Source organism: Heliangelus exortis, chromosome Z (genome assembly GCF_036169615.1).
Source record: "Heliangelus exortis chromosome Z, bHelExo1.hap1, whole genome shotgun sequence".
In the NCBI taxonomy this organism is placed as follows: domain Eukaryota; kingdom Metazoa; phylum Chordata; class Aves; order Apodiformes; family Trochilidae; genus Heliangelus; species Heliangelus exortis.
Window position 1 is genome coordinate 62924746 of NC_092454.1, and position 21369 is coordinate 62946114.

The following is a 21369-nucleotide window of genomic DNA, read 5'->3' on the forward strand; positions in this document are numbered from 1 at the left end:
TTACGTCTCTGTGGAAACACAGCAACTTCACAACTACCAAATGCTTAGGGCTTTGTTGAGGCCTTTTTCCTTCTTAACATTTAATGACAAGCTGCTTCACTTGTCAGCAAGCACTGGGGCCCAGAACTGATGTTTGTGCAGGAGCGGAACAACCTCTCCATGTCAGCTATGGGTGGAATGAGCCTTTCTCTAAAAATGGATCTCCACTTCTCTGTTCACAGATACAGGTTCCTTTAGAGACTATCATAATAATTTACCAGGAAAACATTAAAGTTAGCTCTCACCTCCTACTTTCTCTGGCAACTGGGATCAAAACCCCAAGCTGTCAGACATGGCTGTAGTAGTTCTCAAACACTGTCTATTGTACATATTTGTCTGTATGAGAATACTGCTATAGACATGCAGTCTGTATAATTTTTGGAAAAAGAAATACTTAAGAATTTTTTGTTGATTCTGTTCTTCAGCTCAGGCATAGAGAAATGCAGCAAGCATACAGACTGTTCTTTAATATTCTTCAGAAGGTGCAAGTATCTTGTTAGTAATACTAACTAGTAATGTTAGTAATAGTACACTCATGTTGCTTCTTGTGGGTGGGGAAAAAATTGAGAGATGAGCTAGGAAAAATACAGAACTTTCAAGAATTAAAAAAATTTAATAAGGAGATTTTCCAGGATATTCCTTTGAAGTACTAAACCCAGAGTACACAAGGTCCCTAAGACAGCATATAGGGAAAAAATCTTTGGTAGAGCATTTTAGAAATAAACACTGAATAGTTTTAGTGTTAAGGTGAAAAATTTTCCAGGATAATCCTGAGGACAGAGACCAGAGATAACTTTTGTCCTATGTCTGCTATGAAGGCATATTTATGTTCTCTTCTCTTCCTCATCTTTTTAATTCACTGAATCTTTTAAGTCCTTAAAACATGCTGCTACAGCTCCAACAGAAAAGTAGGTAGTTCAGACTTTCAGCAATTCTTCTAGACATGGTGGGAGTTGGAGCTCTACCTTTGAGTATCCCGAGATGAAAAATGAATTCCTCTCATTTTATACCCAAAATCTCTGACTGGTATGAGTAGTGCAAGATGGGCAACATCAACAGCACCAATGTCAGTACCACGGCTGCCTGTTGTGAAGGATCAGGTCAAAAAGAGGTGGGGTCTGTCCTTTGTACCACGACATATTAAAATCAGCCTCTGGAGTAGCCAAGGCTACTTAGACGTTTTAGGCTGAAAGCTTCAAGCATTATTTAGGCAGGTGGGAAATGAAATTCTCACCTAGGAACTGTTCACTTCAGACAAGGAGGTGAACCTAATAGCCCTCAAGACCACCATAGAGCCCGGATCCTTTAGATTTAATTCATCCAAAGTGGCTCATCCAAACTCACACCACAAAACAAAGGAATGAAGTGAACCTTGTGCCAGGACAGGAACAAACGATTAGGCAGCCCAGGGGCATAAAAGGAGCTTGCTGAGGGGACAGCGGCTTTAGGGACGGCAAACTGAGAGGCAGCCAAACATTTTGCAGCCAAAGGTGTCCGTGGCCATGGGCTGCATACCTTCATGGCAAATAGGGCTGGTTTTAACAGCGGGATGACAGTCTCTGATTAGGAAGGGAAGAGCAGCGTGATGTGGGGCATGTGGGAGCAGGGTATTTTGCAAACGTGACAAGGTATGTGTGTGTATGTGTGACTGTGTGTGTTGGCGGCCAGTGGTCCCCGTGGTGTTTGACAACGTGAAATGTCCCCAACATGCACAACGGGGTTCCTCCTGGAGAAGCATTTTGGACAGGATTCACTGAACTTATGGTATGACATTTCCCCAGCCTCCAGCTGCAGGGGCTGAATCCGAGGAACAGCTTTAGGGAAAGGCTAGGAGGCAATCTCGAGAGCAGACCGAAAGAACCGAGGCTGTTCAGCTCTGACTAGGTGATCCCCAGACGGCCGGGGCTGCCGTCCATCGGCGGGGCCGGTGCGGCCCGACGGCTGGACAAGCTCTGCCGGCAGCACCCCGGGGGCTTGGCCCGTCGGCCCCCCGGCTCTGCAAGAAGTGTACATCTGCATGCCGGCGGGCTTTGCCTTTATTTTAAAATTTAATTTAATTCAATTTAATTTAAATTTTGTTTTTATTTTGTTTATTTTTAATAATTTTTTTAAGGCGGGCGGTTCCCACAGTGGGATGGCACCGTGCAACCCTCCCCTCCACTCAAGCCTCTCCACCCACCTCTCCTGTTTCTCCTGAGTGCTCGGGAGGGGCGGGGGTAGCGTTTGGTCGGTGCTACTCTTAGCTCGACCTCTTTTGGTGCGGTGGTTTCTCGATGTACTTTACAGCGACAGCACGCCTCCCCTCCCCCTTTGACCCTACCACAACTGTTTTGAAAAGTCATAAATACGTGTGGGGGTGGGTGTGTCTGTGGTGTTTTGTTTGGATTTTTTTTTTCTCCTCTAAGCCCATGACAAAGCACTATGAGGTCAGAATGGTAAGTATATATATGTTCTTTTAATTTTTTTTTGTAATTTCTTGTGGAATCGGCTTAACCAAAAAATAAATAATAATAATAAAAAAGCAGCAAGTACCGTCGGGGCGAGTGAAAGAGAAAATCCTCGCACACATAAACGTCGTGCGTGCCTGTGATGCAGCCGCGCTCGGGAGGGGAAGCTCCGAGCCGGGAACCCCGCGGCGGGGGTGGCCCCGGGTGGGGCAGGAGGGGGCTGGGGGGGACAGGAGCCAGCGGGGGCTGCTGCTTCGAGCTTGCTCCTTACCCCCCGGCTCCCTTTGAACAGGGGGAGAGATCCCACCTTCCGAGGGAATGTCAGGGTCGCTCCCACTGCTCAAGGCTGTCAGCTCCCCCCCAGACGCCGTTTTGGGAGTCGCGTCTGATGCCGTCTGGAAGCGACCTTCAGGCCGGCCGCCCGCCCTTGGCGGACCGGTGCTGGGGTGCTGGGTGTAAAAATAGCACCTTTCCACGATGAAATATGTATTTGTGCAGCAAAGAACCCCATCTCGCTCCTGGGGAGCACTCGTTCACAAAACAAGATGGGTAGAAAAATTGTGGGTTTTTTTTTTAATTTATTAGTATTAATTCATTAACTTTATTTTTACATTTTTATTTTTCTGGGTTTTCTTACCTTTGTTGATTTTTAAAGTTTAATTTGCTTTATTTGTCATATCAGTTTGATGTTACTGATTTTTTAAGGGATGTATAATTGTAGCTGCTTGAGCCAGCTGAAGGAGTAATAAAGACGTTTCCCCACTTCACAGAATGGTTCGGGTTACAAGACTCTTTAAAGATTGTCTTGTTGCAACCTACCTGCCACAGGCAAGGGCACCTTCCACTAAACCAGGTTGCTCAAAGCCTGAGGTAGCTTTCCTGTTGAAGCATTTAGGAATAGGTTAGCTTTTATGTTGTATGGCAGACAGTAGTTACTTGCACCGATTGTTTTCTGTAGATACCAGAATAATTTCTACAGAAAGTAGATGTAAGTCAGCATTGTTTCACTTCACTATTACCTTAAGCAATACAGATAACTGGCAGTAGTGGTAAATCTAGTTACTGTTCTGATAGAACTTTCAGGATACTGTGTTATTTGAAGTGTCCAGAACTTATATGTAGTATAATGTGTATAAATAGGATGAAAAAGAAAATAATTTAAATCTACAGCAAGTAAGAAGAAGCTATAGACTTCTAGCTGTACCTACAGACCAGGTGGGGTTTTTTTTCCTTTAATAACGAAGTTTTCAGTCCTTTTTTTTGAAAATACTGACTGTTCAAAGGCCATAATGTTTATGGTAGTATTTCCCAAAAGTACAGGTATATGAACATGAATGTATTCCAGCATTAGCTCAGCTCAAACTGTCTTATTTTTAAAAACATTATTCTTCCTCTAATGAAGTCAGTAATCTCAGAAACATAAGTACGTTAGTACATTGACTTTAATATGCACTAGGGACAGTAACCTCAGCACTTTGGCCCTGAGCTGGCTGCAGTTAGCTGAACCATTCTAAAAGACTGCAGGTGGTAAAATTGTACACATCTTTGTGTAGCCAGGTTTTTTTTTGGGGGGGAGAGAGTTGGTGTTTATGTTTTTTTGTCTTTTTTTTTTTTCTTCTTCTTGTTTTTTGATTGGGGTTTTTTTTGTGGTTTTTGTGTTTGGTTTTTTTGTTGTCTTTTTTTGGTTTTGGCTTTGGTTTTTTGTTTTTTGTTTTTTTTTCCCATCGGTCTTTTTCTCCAAGGAAACTGGATCCACCACATGTATTTTCCTTTTACAGCAACCACACGGACTACAAGTGCTGTAAGTATTTATAATTTTGAAGACTCTCTTACTAATGGCTCATTCACCCTTTATTTCCCTATGCCCTATGCAGGAGAAAAGTGAGCAGAGAGCAAAAAGTCTTCAGTTTGTCTGGAAACTCTCCTTACTGTAAGGGAACTCACTTTTCTTGCATATATGCTCCTCAAATGCTATTAAATTCATGATCAGGGAGTAGATAATAATCTGTTTTCTCAGCACCTCTCAAACAGATGCACTCAGTTTCTGTGGGAACAGCTGCTTACCAGCTCTGCAGCCTGTTTATGGTCCCTGTCCAGAGCACACCCCTTCTGCTGCAGTGGGTACCTTCATTTACCCTCACCTGCATCTGTCTGTGGAGATATCAGAGGTTATGCACTAGTGACACCAGACATTAGAAGAAAAAAAAACCAAACAAAACCAACCTGTGAATACAATAGATCAAATTTAACTCAAATTGTTAATAAAAAACTGAAAACCTGAAAGATTTGGGATGCAAAGCTTTACAGAATTATCTTTCCTGACATTGACTAAAAATCTAATACTCTGGGTAGATGATAGGCTTTGTGTTCCTCTGTGATTAGAAATATCAAGGAAAAAACTCTTTATGCTTGTGCAAACACATTGTGTATGCTACCTGGCTGAAGAATATATATGGATTGATGTTATGAGGGAAGTGTTATTGAAAATTAGATCATTGACACTGAGCAAAATATACACAGACACTTCTGTGTGAAATTACAAGGGGTGGGACACCATGTACACACCTTTCAGCAGATGAGTAGGAAGTCAGTTCAAATTCTTCCAAACAATGTGAATATCACACTTGCATATTTCAAAGTCCAGACTTAGAGTGAAAAATTATAATTCAAATTGAAGGGCAACAGCAAAAAGTACCAAGACTTAATCAAACTGTAAAGATTTTCTTGAAAATTAAATGCAAAGGAGCTTCCTGGGCACCCTTTTCTGGTTCTTTGTGAGTTTCTAAATAATGCCTCTGCATAAAACCTCATAAAAGCTGTGAAATTTCCTATTAGTTGCTATATACCAACTTCCAAACTTGGAATGGAGGCATGGAATATTTATTCTGTAAGAAGGAAAAAATTACAGCAATTGTTTCATACTTGAGACACTTAGAAAACAAGTTAACAAGTACATTTTGTTTTAGCATCTTAATATAATTGTTCATTTGTTTTATCTTAAAGGGCTATTAACATAAAATGATTAAACAGAAAGATATTCATACCTAATAAGCACAGTTCAAATGCTTTCCTCTGCCAACGTGTGTGTATGATTTTACTAGGTTAAATTTACTGTACTTTTTAAGTTCATGTTTCACAGACTTACATATAATGAAAGCATGATTTTATATCACGTGTCAGCTGGTTCAACTGCTAATTTTCAGTAATTATTCTCCTCAGGAAATAGTTTGAAATTTTCGGAATCTAATTTTCAAATGAGACCCCTTTGCCTCCTTTTGTAAAATAAATTGCAAGCCATCGAAAAATAAGATAGTAGTTGTCGAGTTTCCATCTTCAAACAATGGCACAGGTCAATTTGTCAGGAGTGTGAGAAACATGTAAGAACTGACCTCAGCCTGATCCAGGAAGTCACTGCAGTACCTTAAAAATTTTAAGCGTAGTAAATTGCATGCTTAACTCTTCCACCTTCTAAGATTTTATATGCAGAAAGGTAAAAAAATAATAATAAAAAATCGCACTGCTTTGTTTGGAGTCTATCTGGGTCTTTTTGGAGAAATACTAAAGCAAGGTAACTTTCACACTGGAATGTCTGGTGATGTTGACCCCAAACCTTGCAGATAATTCTGCATGCTTGTGAAGTCAACAAAACTTTAGAAATTTTCTCAGAGAAATGCATCTGTCTTCAATGCTCCCAGCTATACTGTTAGTTGTCCTGAATCTGTTTCCATTCTGCATTTTGAACACAGATTGGCAGAGATACTTGCATGGATACACATGCATCATATTTATTACAGAGAACAAAACATTTGTAATCTGGCCTAGTGCTTGGAATTAAATTTCTTCGAGCATCATAGAAATGCAAAACACGTTAAAATATGTGCTTTAGGAACTATCCTTTAAGTCTCTAAGTCTTTTAAAACCTCAATGCGTAAAACAAACTTTAGCTTTTTAAAGTAGGGGTGATATGCAAACCAGTACTTAGGAGTTCAGGCACTCAGATCTCTGGCATTAGAAGAAAATGTAGATAACTATCTTTGAGAAATAATCTGTTTTGAAACTGAACCATTTAGGCAGCAGAAAGTGTTATTTGTCAAAGCTGTGCTTTTCTTCACTTGTATTGCTTGCCCTGGGAGTTGCTGGGTTATGCCGTGACAAAAATGTCAGGCTAGTATACCCTGGCAGAACAAGAGCTGTGTATGTTAAAAATCACAGGTAAAAACATCAGGGTTAACATGACCAGAGTGGTGTTCTATTGAGTGGATAGTAAGTAGTTTGTATGGCTAAACAAGTTGTCTCCATGAAAGGAAGGAGGTACTGCTCTTAGTTTTGGTGGCATTGTGATACTGGTCCCTATGCTGTTCTCAGGATTATGAGTAGAAGACTCCCTTACCCTGTTCACGTGATACTTATGTTCATTCTGGAAGTTAAGACTTATTAATCTTGCAGAAATAAAAGTTGCATAGTTGTCTGTGACCACAGAAGTGCAAAATTAGCACATTTCTGAGAACTTATTTTAAGCGTCAGGTCTAACTATTTAATGCCACTAAAGTTTAAGGTAAAAAATATAAAGATGTGGCTTTATACAGCCTCAGCATGGGGACAGATCTACAAATATTCCTGTATCGAACACTTTTTTTCTTTTCCTCCAACAGCACAATTTAATGTGAATATAGTGCTTCCAACTTGAGTGACTATTTTTTCTACATCTTGTCATAGGTCATGGGGTCAGCATGGTTTGAAGTAAAGCTGGTTATTCCTTCTAGGCATGATTTCACTGTCTTGTTTCTATAGTCCTACTGACTGTTCAGACAGTGTGCAGAAGGGGTGATTTATAAACAGGGCAGTAGGAGTGGGCACTGAGGCCCAGGGAGTACGGGATGCTTAGTTTTAGCCAATATTTATCAGTAAGTCTGGGTTTCAGTACTTCCGAGCTGTACGAAGGTCTTCATGCCTGTTGAGTTCATTTTGTCTCTCTAGTTAGGAAATGTCCATTGAAGCAGGCTGAGATAATAAATCTAGATGCTGTAAAATGTTAAATAAGAAATAAGAGCAAAACTAGTTTCCTGACTAGTATCCTACCTTCAGTTATAATTTCTTCAAAAATGGTTAACCATTGGATTCCACATTACATTAAAGGTGCTGTGATGGGTTTTTACATCCCATGGCACACTATGTTGTTCAAAGCATGCAGAATATGAAACAGATGGCTTGGGCAGACTGTCAAAAAGGCCTGCTGGGCCTTTTCTGGTGTTACCTTAAAGCACCAGAGAAGATGAGTAAGTGTGCTTTGATTTTTGGACTTAACTCAGCATTCAGGAAGTTCAGGCATCTGAAGGAATGCTTACTTAATCACAGTAGCAGATACAAAATATATCTATTTGAGCAAAACAGAACAATAAATATTATTTTTAATTGAGATTGAAAATGAAAGGAAGAAAATTAAAAACTGCAGTGGAGGACAGGGGGAAAGGGCAGATGCCCAGCAAGGGCTCAGCAGTGCAGAGAAATAATTTTTTTCAGGAATTTCATGGGCCATCTTCAAATATTTTTATGGACAATGTAGCAGAAGCTAATTCCTGCAGTCATTTAACTTGATTTTTCAAATTTCGATTTCAGAGGATTTCCTCATGGAAATAACAGTTGTGCCTTCAAGACCTGCTTGGTTTTGGTATCAAAATCTCCAAACATGTAGTATCTCCTAACTGGAGAGAGTGTATTTTATACCAGAGAACCTTATGTGTGATAAGCAGACATTCCTGTATGAATTCAGACTTGCAAAAGAGTGTCTTTTTAGGATATATTTAATATACTGAGAATACATGCTTGTACTTTTTTGGTAGTATGAATAGCAAGCAATTGGAACTCCTTACGTTGCCCAGAAGTTTTTGGAAGATGTTGTTCTTATTTGGAATCTTATTCCTGCAGCTGCATAATGTCTTATTTAAGCTAACTGAGCAGAAGTAGACTGAGTATTTCAAGTCAAAATTACTGAAAGTGCTATATATCAGTAGTGTTTTTCTAAAAAGTAATTCTGTTTTTTAGTTCGCAGTTTACTGAAATGAAGATTTATCTTTAGAATCAAAAATGATACCAGTCTGAAATGTGGACATTCCAGCATAAGGAAAACAATTTTCTTCACTGATTGCTGAATTTGTGTTAACTATAAAAAAGAACATCTAAAATTACCGCTGAACACTTCAGTTTTTTCTATGCTGCACAGCCAGTCTCACTGCTTGCAATTTATTTTATTGTCTGTTGTTAGTTCCCTTTAGGTATTATCACTGCTCTGTTGTCTGATAAAGATGAAATGTGCAGCTATCTGTTTCATCAATATTTTTATTTTTCAGTTCTGGAGTATATATAGCACACAGCTTTGCAATGCAGTTCTGTCAGGGCTAAAGATGGTGTTACAATAGCTAAGTTTATCTGTTATTTTGAAAATACACCTTTTGCCTATTTTTGCCTCCTCTCTTTCTTGGCATTGGGTTTTCATTTCCATGTTTTAGGAAAATACTATAAATGTTTTTATGTTACTACTTTGAAAAGGAAAAGAAAGGAAGAAACATGTAAAATGTACTTGATCTCATTTTGCTTGCGATTTTGAATAGCTTTCAAATTAGAATGATTTCCCCAGATTTTTATAGGCTTGCCCAATCCAGCTGTATATTTTATATGCTAATCTAAGTTCTATTTTTGTTCCCCTTGGGATTTTAAGTGATTATAATTGTTGCTCTTCAAAAGCCAAACAGATGATGATTGCTGCTTCAGGAATATACCAAAAGAAACTGGCTTTCATTAAACCTGCTCATCCACTTCATAATTATCTCCATTTTATCTCACTAAGAAGCAGGAAAATGGCAACTACAGTTCATTGAAGCCAGTTCAGTTATTTAAACATCACTTTACTGAGATAACAGGAGGTGTTAAAGTGGTGAGGCTTTTTCCTTTCAAACACTAAAATGTAGCCAGTACTATAATAGGGTTGCCAACGGGGAAACCAGACCCTTCAGTCAGCTTGAAATACAATGCCAGAGGCCAGAGGCAGAAAAAGATACTGTGGTCTCTGCATTTTGTCCTCCAGGAGTGGACCCAAACACAGTGAAGCAGATTGACAGCTATTTGCAGGGCATCTGCTGGCCTGACCTCTCTACAAGAAATGTAAAATCAAGTGAGCAGAAGCATGGAAGGGGAGAAAGGAGGTAAGAGCAGGCAGAAGTATAGACTAAAGAAGATAATAATAGGCAAATTATATAAGCTTTGCACATAACTGTCAGACCTTGCATTGTTTGGAATGAGCTGGGCTAGACCAGCAGGTTTCTCCAGACTTTGTTTCAGTAATAAATTTCAATTAAATTCCATTTTAAGGACATTAATTGAGAAATTTTGCAGTGAAGATCCATGTCAAAGAACAGGTCCCTATGAATTGCACCAAGCTGCTGCATTATCTGGCAGCCTATGAATACTGGCATAAATAACAGCAAAAAGGCACAGAGGTTTCTCAGGACCCAGAAATATGTAACCAGTTCTTTATTTTACATAAGTGGAGAAAAACCTCACACCTCCAGATTTCTTCTAATGTTTCCCTTATCTTAGAGAGGTAAATAGATTTTCTTTTCTACCTGTTCTCTGAAGTGAGGCTTGTGCAGTTTACAGGAAGAAGTCTGACCATATGTGTTGCCATTTGTCCTGTGCTGCTTACTTTATGCTGGCAAACAGTGCAGCGTTTTTGTATAAATCACAGTTTACCACTCAAGGGGACCTGTAAAAAACAGTAACAGCAACAGTTTCTTCTTCAAAGACATACTGCAGCAGCTGTCTGAAAACCTGGATTTTTCATCAAAGAAAGCAATAATCTTTCACACCTTTAGTCTCCCATGACAAGTTTATGCCAAGATGATGACCAGGAAAAAAAGTAGGATTTCACAAAGGGATGCATGTGGATTTTTATATCTTAATTTTAAATATTTATACAAGAGCAGAGTTTAAACATGGCCAACCATCAGAAACTCTCTTCCTTAAATTATAGAAGAAAAAGTCCTGCCAAATATTTTTCTAGCTTGTCCAGAATGTTACTGACTGTCGTCTCTAGCAGCGTAAGCTGAGAGAAAAATTGCAGGGCCTACAGGCTGGAGAGAAAAAAAATCTGTTTCAGATAGAGAGAATAGAGCTGAAACATCCACTGATTGCAGTTTTGTTGGTTCAGCATCTGCAGTCAAGCACTCACTCATGTAAAATAACAAGGCCTTGAAAGCATCAGCAGTATGCTCAACACCTACTTGAGTCTGAAAGGTGCAAAACCCTGGAGCACGGGTAGCAGGCTGCTCGGAGCATCACTTGCTCAGTACCCAAGCAACTCTATCGAGTATCACCAGCAGTTTTGGGTCAGTTTCCCCTCCAGCTGGAGTGTCTGGCAGTACTGTGTGGAGTCTTCCCTGTAATGCAGAAGCCACAGCAGCAAGATCTGTCCCCAGGGAGGAACGACTGCTGTGCCCCTGTCACACGCGGAGCCGGATTAGTTTTTACTGTAGCCGGTTTGGCTGAGCAATAGCAGAGCTGCTTTTCCTCTCGGAAACTGCTTTCAAATGAAAACATTACTTGCTTCCTCCGAAGGCCTGATAGTGCATCTACACTCTACTCCGTTTCCCTCGTTTCAGCACAGGCCCCTCATGCCTCTCCGGGGGGAGCTGCGTTTCCCTCCCTCCCTCGCCCCGCTGGGCAGGAGGATTCCTGAGGCGGCAGCAGCTCCTTCCTCCCGCAGCTGCTCAGGAAAAGGAAATCGCTTGCCGAAAGAGGAATGGCGACTCTGAGACCAGTCCTGTCTGTGAGGCAAGTAAAGACTAGCGGACTGATGATAAAAGCAGCTAATGTAAAAGTTCTATCAGAGCTATCACCTACTCGTTATCAAGAAGTAGTTGATCACGTCACTGCTGCCTAAAAATCAGAGCTCAACCCAGAGCAGCGGGGGTCAGGAAAGCCTGAGCTATTAGTCCTGTCTCGAAGTTTTACTTCTTTGCTTTGCTTGCCATCCTCTGTCATTTAATACGAGTTCGTATTAAATCAGGCACTAAGTGTGTTTAGGACTCTATTCTCCCATTGCTGGAGTGCAAATTTGTGTTTACAAAATGTCATGCACTTAACAAGGAAGGGAGCAGGAGGTGGCTCGTGGCTTTAGGAAAGCAGAGTATGTAAAGATAATTTTATGTTAATTCTTTCTATAAATTGTTTATTAATGAAACACTATATTAAGGTTCTAAATTTATTACTTCTTCTAAAGTTGCTCAATTGCATATCTGCTTCCCAAACTGTATGAGATGTGTCTCTGCAGCAGTGAATTTATAGCACAACGATGCATATTCTGCAGTATCAGTCTCAGAGCAAACTCTTTATAGGCAGTGCATTCTCTCAGTGGCAAATGGTACTTCATAATCCTCATTATAAACTAGCCACACTTTGTACTTGCAGCAAGAAAGAGTTCTGAGCTTCTACAGCTGGAGAAGTATTTACACGGGTTCTGTAATTACTTGCTTACATTTACTTCCTCTTACATTATCATCCAGAATAAGCATCTTAAACCAGTATAACATGGGAAGTATTGAAAACATATGCAAAATAAGCACTGAAAGAAAATGGTACAAAAGTAGAGTATTTTGTAATGAATTGCAAAATATAATATACCCTACATAGCCTGGTTGTGGTTTGATTGCCTTGTTTAATTTAAATTAAAACTGAAATTTTTAGAACTAGAAAATATTTTTACAGAAGCAGTAAATACTAATATGTTAGCTGTGGTGTTATGAAGAAATTGATGAAGACTATGCCTCAGTAGTTACAGCTATGAATATAAATTGACCAGATATGTTGTGGAGGAGGGTTTATTTTAAAAATTATAATGGTAAGAAAACCAAGGCAAGAAAAAAAAAAAAGCCCAACTGAAAGTTACCAGCATAATAGGAGTTAAGCAAATGTGAGACTAGAAAGGATCCTTCTTTCCTCTGAAACTGAAGGGAAACATGGTAAGAATACAAAGAGATGTTTCGTAGTACATAATGTTAGAATAATTCGTGAAAATGTCTCTTGCTACTCAAACAATTCAAAACCACCTTCATTACAATTTATTTTAAGGTGTTTGACTTGTGATTACTAAAGCGGTTCTTAAAGCAACAACAGTATTTTATTTCTCAAGTGAAACTGCAAAAGGAGAGGGCACTTCTGGTGTACATGGCTATTCTGTTTCAGAACAGCTCCTACAGACAGAAAAAAAATCGCATGCAAAATGTTACATGTAGAGGCTTAAGTAATACAAGTTCTAGGCAGTTAAGTAGATCAGAAGTATTCTGCATGTTTAACTTCACACATACAAATATTTCACACTATAAATATTTCCATTTATCTTGTAAGATCACCTTAACAAGGAGGGCAATGTACCTGTTGAAGTTTCCTCCATGTTACGGTTCTACAACATTACTCCTCAGCCTCACCCAAATAGAAATAATGAAAGTAATTTTCCAAAATAGGAGCAAAATTTAAAAGCAAGGAAGAAAACATTCTGTCCAGTCGTTGATCCCATGCAAATATTTTCTGGGTTTGTATGTCTTTTTTAAGATGAAAACCAGAAAAGCATAAAATCCTATAGTTTTCTTTTTTGTCTGAAGTACTTAGAGGAGTGACAACAATACCTATGAATGGCAGAATCAGCATTTTACGATGCAGAGTTGGGAGAGGCAATAGCTGGGACAGAATGTCAGAGAAACAGTAATTATATGAAGACTAACCCCACCCCATTTAATTCATATAGCTTAATTTCTCCATGTTCAATATTATCAAGAATGAGGAAAGCCTGCTTTTGTGGACTGATGAGTGATGTTAGAAGGTACCCTTCAAACAGCAGAACTGGATCAGTTATTCTTGTGTTCTGGAGATGTGAGAAATGTTGGGGCTCCTCACCCTCCTTTTTTAGCTTGAGGATGAAGCTTCAGGGGACAATTTTCATTCTGAGGAATTAAAAATATCTATTCTGCATTCAATCTAGATTTCTCCATTGCCCTGGTGTAAGTTCTTCCTGCCCCAAGCTTACCTTTTTTTTATTTATTATGTTGCACCTTACATACCAAGAATCTCTGTTTCTTGCTGATTTCTCTGTTGTGTGTAAACAAGGCAGTTCCTCCCAACTCTAATACCTGTAGTCTAAAATACTTTCTTGACTCATTTATTTTCCTGTTTTTGAATAGTTCAGTTTTCTTTCCACAGATAAGGCGTTTCATGAACTCAGACTCACAGCCCATGCAGCTGGTAGTGTTGCTGGTTTTCTACCCACACCTTACAGGCATTGGGTGATACAGCATTGCCACAAGCTAGCACCCAGTCATGGCCAACTAGGTGGTGATGCTGTATAACAGGCTGTAATGATTAACTCCTTTGCTTTGATTTTAACAGCTTTTTATATCCCATATATATAACGTAGCCCATATAATATAACATACTGTATGTTGTGGAAGTGGGCAGCATGGTAAACCATCTTCACTGAAGCATGTATTTAAATATTGGTTCTTTTAAGGTGTACACTACATAGATGCTATGGTGAGTCTACAAAGATACAAGCTGTAAGTAGTTTATCCCTCTGCCTTAGTCTTCCATGGAAAACACAATTATTCCAAATAAAAAATGCTGCAAAGTGACTGCCTGAACATCACATCACACGGTGCATTTGCATGACACAAAATGCTCATTTGCATAGTTATTGCATAGTGGGCTTTTCAGACCTGAAACACCCAGCCAAAATAGAAAAGACAAGAAAGTATTAGCCTATTTGAACATGCTAAAGAAACAAGGGAATCTTAATACAGGAAAGAAAGACTGGGAGAACTAGTAAGATTCCATTTGAAGGCAAATAGATACCACACATATGAGTAGTATAAATTGAGATGAATGTAACTTTCACAGTTCAATTATACTCTTGCTCTGAATGCTCAATTCAAAACGAGTATATTCAGAATGCTCAGTTCTAGGGGTGTTTTACAAGGATTTAGGAGGAACTGTAGCGAACAACTATTAATTAATTATTTGGAGAGTAAACTGGTATTTACCTCTTGTACTACTGTAGCAGCTAGGAGCACTGGTTAAATACTAGCTAGAATAAATACATGTAGTCTTGATATGCCATGATTTTCAAGATTTGCCATGAGGGGAAAAAGAGAAAAAGGACCATGGGTGGAAAGATTAATTGAGCCTTTTTACAAGGTTTCTAATAATTGTGGCTTAATTTTTTGTGTGGTTTTCCTACTCTCATGAGCTCTCTTCATGTCTTTGGGAAGGAGCAGTAAGTTTAGAGAATTCAAAAGGGCAATATCCAGTCATCCCTTATTGATAATTCTCTATCTTTTTTTCCTGTCAACACATTAAAAACAAACAAACAAACAAATCCAAATAAAAAACCCAAAAAAAAAAAACAAAAAAAACCAAACAAACCAAAAAACAAACCAAAACCCAAGTTCTATACACTTATAAGTTCCCTGATACAGGAGGACAGGTCGTAGGTTAGGAATGCAAATTTCAGTATCAAGCATATTTTAAAGCTTCTTGACACATGATGTGACGTCACTTTCTGTTTTGTGTTAAATAGCATGTGATTCAAATCATCTTTTGGTCTCATTATCTACCTTCCATCCTGTAAAGGATGAAGAAAGTAACCTAAGTATTACTGTGGAAACATTGGGGAAGAAATCTAGTAGACTTCTACACTATGAAGAAAGTATTGTGGAAAACCGGTCCTGTTTCTAGACCATGAACACTGAATGCTGGCCCTTAACTACACATTTGTTCAAGATTTAGTTATTTGAAGGTAGAAAGCAGGTATCTTACTGTAGTTTCACTTGCTACAAATTACAGGTGAATCCCTAATATCGAATATGTCTGATATTGATGTCTAGAATGTAAGAATTTTTTTTAGATGCAGTTTGGCAGGTATGTGCATTTATGCTACTGATACAGTGATTCTTGGCCCAAAGTTTTCATTAGGAAGTTAATATATCATCATTTTAAAGTACTCAAATGTAAATTACAGATGGGGCATGATTTTTCAGAATGCATATTGTCTGTAGTTAGCTTAATTCTGGATTCCCCATGTCTCAAGTAGACCAAAAAAAAGAAGCAAATTAAAAATAAACCGCCAAACACAAAAAGGTGCTTTTCATGCGAGAGGTCTAGGAGATTAAAAAAAAAAAATAGAATTAATTGAATCAATCTGGAAAAAATGCTAAAATGCAAAAAACGTGCTGAGACATTATTTAGTGCTTTACAGCATTTTTCCTCAGCCTATCAGATCTCTTTCTTTGTTTTTGTGTTATTTTTTTCTCAGATATTCAATTAATTGTAAAAGACAAGAAGAACACTGTTTAGAACTTAAGTAATTTTGGTGATAACGAATGATAGAAATCAGAAGTGCAAACTCTGAAGAGCTTGAACAGGTCAAATAATCTCTCCTAATTCGCTGAGGAAAAACAAATTGTATGTCTAATTTTGAACCTCAGCAATTTGCTTAAGTAATGTGGTCCAGCACTTAACTTCTCTTGGAGAATGTTTTCCAGATGTTAATCTAGATTTTCTATGTTGCAAAGCCATTTTGTCTTTTTATTATTATTATTTTTTAAAATTTACAATCACATGAAAACTATTTGATCAGAATCTACTAATAATGATTACTTCTAACAGCAATTTACTATGTTCTTTGTCACCGTTCCTGTTTCTAAACAATTTCTCCCTTAGGATATATTCATATCCTAAAATATTCTAAAATCTTTACTTTTAAATATCCTTTTACGGGCTTTCTTAATTTTTCTTGTAACTGGTAAGACTGGATACTGGTTTGGTCTCATCAGTGTCAAATAAGATATGTCTTTTTTCATGTCTTTTCAAATAATGCCCTTGTTTACATATCTTAGAGTGAAATCACTTGCCACCACGTATCCTTATTGAGTTTTATCTTGCTGGAAAATATCTCTATTTTGAAGAGTTCGTTTTGTATTCAGCATTTAGCAATCAAATATTTACAACCTTTCTGTTTGCTGCAGTCCACAGTTTTCATAACCACTCACTATGTTCCATCTTCAAAACATGGACAGAAATACTATCTTGACATTAAAATTTATATTCCAGTAGGTAATTATTTGATACAGCCATTCATTTGGCAATGAACTATCTCTGAGTGTTCTCTAGATGTATTTTTTTATTGCTGTACTTTAATTAATACTATGCTTCCTTGTTATCCCCTGAGATTACAATGAAGGTTGGCAGCAAGGTTTGAAAAGTTAACATATGCTACTTCTCTGACTTATGCAACATGCTATGATTGTAGAGTAAAATAAGATTTGCCCAATAATTTGTTCCTTGCAGGTCTATGTTGGGTTTTTTTAATGCCATAATTTTAGGGGCTTCTTTTAAAGCATGAAGCAAAGTAAGACTGAGGAGTCTCCCTTTTCCTCAATCTCCAGGGAACAACAACAACAAAAAGTACATTTAAACCTATTCTGCAGTGTGTATATATATTACCTAATGACCAGATACACAGGAGAACTTTCAGCAATGAAAGTCCATGACATAATCAGAATAATTTGCTGTCATTTTACCACATATTTTATTCCACTAAACCGTATTACACTGAAGTATTTTACTACTAGTTTGAATAACCACTTACATATTTGCAGGTACATGATCATTTATGATCTGGATTTTGCTGATGAGTTATCTCCAGCAGAATCAAAGTAGTGAAGAGCTATGCATAATATTTCTGATTTAAACAAAAAAAGTTGTATATGCAGAAGAAAAAAAAACTTTTGGCATATAAAGACAAGAAAAATAAGACAGCACCAGTGAAAGACCATTAAGTAATCCACAAGTGAGTAATTTTGACATTAAATAGAAGAAAAAGTGTTTATTTATATAATTTTTAACCTGAAGTTTAAAAGTAAAGACTTGATAATCATTGCACATAAGATAAGGGAAGTGCTTTCTGGAAGTGAGATTTGAACTTCGTAGCTATTAATTGCATGGAGTAATCAGCAACAACTAATTCTACTTCTTTTTAATGCTGAGCCACTTCCTTGTAAATGAATTGTAACATGTAACATAAAAGAGAAGCTTTAAGAACTGGGTTAAATTATGAGGACAAGCTTGGAGAAGTATATGAAAAAAAAGATAACTATCTATAACATAATGCTAAGAAAAAAGCATTTTTAATATCCTTTCTGAAGCATATATATATATCTAGTTGTCCGTTCCCCACCACTCACCCGTTATAGTAGAGGTATATTAAAAAGATAAGAATATTTTTTGAAGGAGAAGCAAAATATGCTACTTTCATACACCTTCTAAATTACTGTCCTTATGAGTTAGAGCAGAACATCATGTGTACCTCTATTGAATCATAATTGCCAGTTGGATTTGTATTATCCTAATTGAATAAAACAAAAGATTCAAGTACTTAAAATTATGTGGAATTTATTTTAAAATTTGCTCTGCAAGGTCAAAAAAAAATTCTATCTACTACGCATGTAATCTGATTAGCTGAAAATGATCTAATTACGTATTGTACAAACAGTCTGGAATTTATAAGGACTTTTTCAATAGAATAATAGTAGCCACAACCACTATTTTACTCCACTGTGCTGTCAGCAGGAAATATGCCAGCATACTAAAAAAGCTATCCTTGTGTAATATGTGCTTTTCCCTAAACAAATGAAAACACAAAAACAGGCTTGTGAAAGAGTAAAATTAATCTTTTAAGTCAATATTCCTGAGAGGATATACCAATTACAGTAAGTTTATTACCATACATCTCTTTCCTGGAGAAACTTACAGTTATGGTGGAAGTCTAATCTAACTGAATTGACAGTATCTGGGATGATTCACTGGAGAACTTAAAAAGACTTTTATTTTTGGATAGCAAATAGCATTAAAAATATTGATTACATTTTTGCTTTGGATTGTCTCTTTTACACAAGGTTATTTCTCCTCACTTCTACAAAGTGCTTCACTGGCCAGGGTATCAATCACTTCAGGCTCTGGTTACATGTTCCCCTCAAATTAGAAGGGGCAAGGGCAAACTGTTACAGCTGAGTTCTCTGATTTGTGACATTCATTAAATTACCTGTCTACTTGTGAACTACTGAAATGTATCTTAAAAAAACAGTGGTTTTCTGATTTTGGAATAGCCACTTGGCACTAATTTGCATGTGTTAAAACCACACAGTCCACATAAGCTGCTGAACAAGTTTGACCTTACCAACATCTGCCTTCTGCTCCCTCCCAGTCCCCTTGCGACTTTACTCTCTGCCACACCAGTAGAAAGGTTCAAGGACAAACGAAGGAATTATTTCCAACAAACTGTATCTGCTGAAGACTCATCACTTCCCACCCTGCCCTATTCTGCCTTTCGTCTTGACTCTGAGAAGGCTTATTATCTTAAAACATGGAATAAATAAGTCATCTTCTGTGTCCTTATTACTGCTGTTCATCATTTTCCTTGCTAGCTCCCATTGTCAGGTATGCTTAAGTGACAGGCTAAGGCCAGAGATTATCAGGAGGATAGAACGGGTCTCACCTTTGCACTCTGTGTAACAAGTCTGAGTGGTAAGTCCTTATGTTCCTGCCGAGGTTTCAAGTTCCTCTAGATATAAGTGCCAAACAACTTGCCTTTTGTTAAGAAATAAAGTTAGCCTTGTCTTAAATTATTGCACAAAGAAGATGGAAAGTTAGTCGTAATGGCCAAAATTAGATAAGCTTACAAGTGTATACAGTTACTCTGGCTCTTCAGGAATCAATCACAAGGAGTTAAGTGAATGTAGCCAGCCTTTCTTTACAAAATAACTCTCTGTGGCCTCAAGCTATATGCTCCATCTACATTCTTTTTAATTGTATTTGCCACAGAGCTTTCTTCAGAAAACCACAGATCAAAGGTAAACTGAACTTGATCTAGCCTAAGTATTTCTGGAGTAAATACCTAAGTATTGCTGGAAAAAGGTGGATTTACAGTATTCTAAGCTGATGCCATTAGTCAGTCAAAACCAGTTTAAAACATGATTCTCTCCTCCTAAAAACTGTTGTAAGAGTGTACTATGGCTTATGTTTTGTCAAGTGAATAATTCCAAAGGTCATTATAGATCCCTCTCACACCAGCAATTAATTTTTATTGGTGCCCACATACACATGCTTCTGTTGTGCATTACAAAATTGAGCTTGTGTGCTTTAATGTGAGCTTGACTGGTGTTTATTAAAAATCACAGTGCAGTTCCTTCTCCTGCTGAGAAAATGAGGATCTGAAAATATGCTACCAGTTTCAAAGTGTTTCATCCTTTGTAAAAAACTTGACAGCCTAATGGACAATTTGTTCTGAGACTCAAAGACATCACAACAGTGAAACAGATGGTGAACCTCCACCCTAGGTCAGGTACTACTGGGGCAGCAATTTGGGATGGGAATATTAAGGTGTTTTTACTAAAGAGGCATCAAGTAATAGAAACCTATTTCACTTTGCTGAAAACATCCTAATGACAGTTTACTTTACTGGATTATCAGCAACATGCTGGCTGTGCCACCTGAATTTCAATTTCTTAATTTACAGCACCAATAAAATAGAATAGAGCTGGATCTCTGCTGCTCTCTACACTGGGCTGGTCTTATCAACCGTGAAGTTTGGCGCATTGCAAACCTATTCAAGTCATTATCTGCTGAGGACCTCTTGAGCCATCTCCATCTCTGCAATGTGCTGATAAGACAGCTGTTTCTGTAGCTGCAGTGTCTCCCTGGGCCTCAGTCTTTCGGTGCTAACTACAGCTTTGTCACTGTGCCCTGATGCTGTCACTTTCTCTGTTGTGCAAGCGTTTGATCCAAGCACAAAAGAGGTTGATGGCATTGATTGACTGGCAGGTGACACAGTCTTATTATTTTACAATTAAATGTGCATTAAACACCACTGGAAATACAAGTCCTAAATAAAAGAAGCCACCTAAGCTGTAGTGCAGTCGAAGTCTGCCTTTGCCTGGTCACAGCAGAAAACAAGTAAAGATACATCAATTTGAATAAACAGACAGCTTCTTTCAGGTATTATATTTATCTGGATTAAGGTCTCACAGTTGTCTTCAGAAAATCTGAGCAGTTGTGGTTGTGTGGAATGGAATCTTGAGATACCTTTTTTAGTCTTGGAAAAAAAAGCAAATTTCCTCATCCAAATGCTGACCTCTTTTTGAAAAATGTTTTTTGTTAATATTCAGACATTGCTGTGTAACTGAATTAGATAAGAATATAGCAACCTCAGTTGAAATGTTCACAGTATTTTAGTTTTATACATTATCCATATCTTATGACCGTGATGGAGATAAAACAATTGGGCACAGATACTGAAATGCAGAGTCTGTACAGGTATGTTTTGTACCAGGAGGCATCTGTCGGAAGACTCATTCCAAAGCCTTCATGTCTATTATGTTTTTATGTCAAAGTAATGGAACCAAACATAAACTTTCACTCAAAAAATGACCTGTGGGGTCACTCGGAATGCAGTCACACACACACACAGACGTACCCCGTGTAAGCTTGCAGTTTCTCACACCATGCGGCAGGAGCAGTTTGCCTGCAGTGCCTTTGAGAGAGCCAGGCCCACAGCGACATCACCTACCTTACTGTTTTGTTTTTCGTTTTTTTGTTTTTTCCTGAGGGGGACGGAGGAAAGGGGTAACCACCCATCTGTTGCCATGCTTTGGGCCATTACAGTGCCGGTCGCCAGCTGCCCCCAGCAGCGAGCCCCGGGCCCGGGATCGAGCGGCCACCCCCACCCTTCAGCGTCGGGCCGGGCCGCGCCGTCGGGGGTGAACGCTGTCCGTGGTGCTGACGGGAG

General features: G+C 38.3%; 1 long non-coding RNA gene across 2 annotated transcripts; it reads left to right on the forward strand.

Moving 5' to 3' along the window:
* Nucleotides 1-2254: 2254 nt before the first annotated feature.
* Nucleotides 2255-14389, forward strand: LOC139789901 (uncharacterized). 2 transcript variants are annotated; one of them, XR_011723287.1, is made up of 3 exons: nucleotides 2255-2474; nucleotides 4361-4416; nucleotides 13444-14389. It is a non-coding gene; the product is annotated as an uncharacterized lncRNA (long non-coding RNA). The 2 variants fall into 2 exon arrangements; XR_011723286.1 differs by lacking the exon at nucleotides 13444-14389 and adding an exon at nucleotides 11141-11279.
* The last annotated feature ends 6980 nt before the right edge of the window (nucleotides 14390-21369 follow it).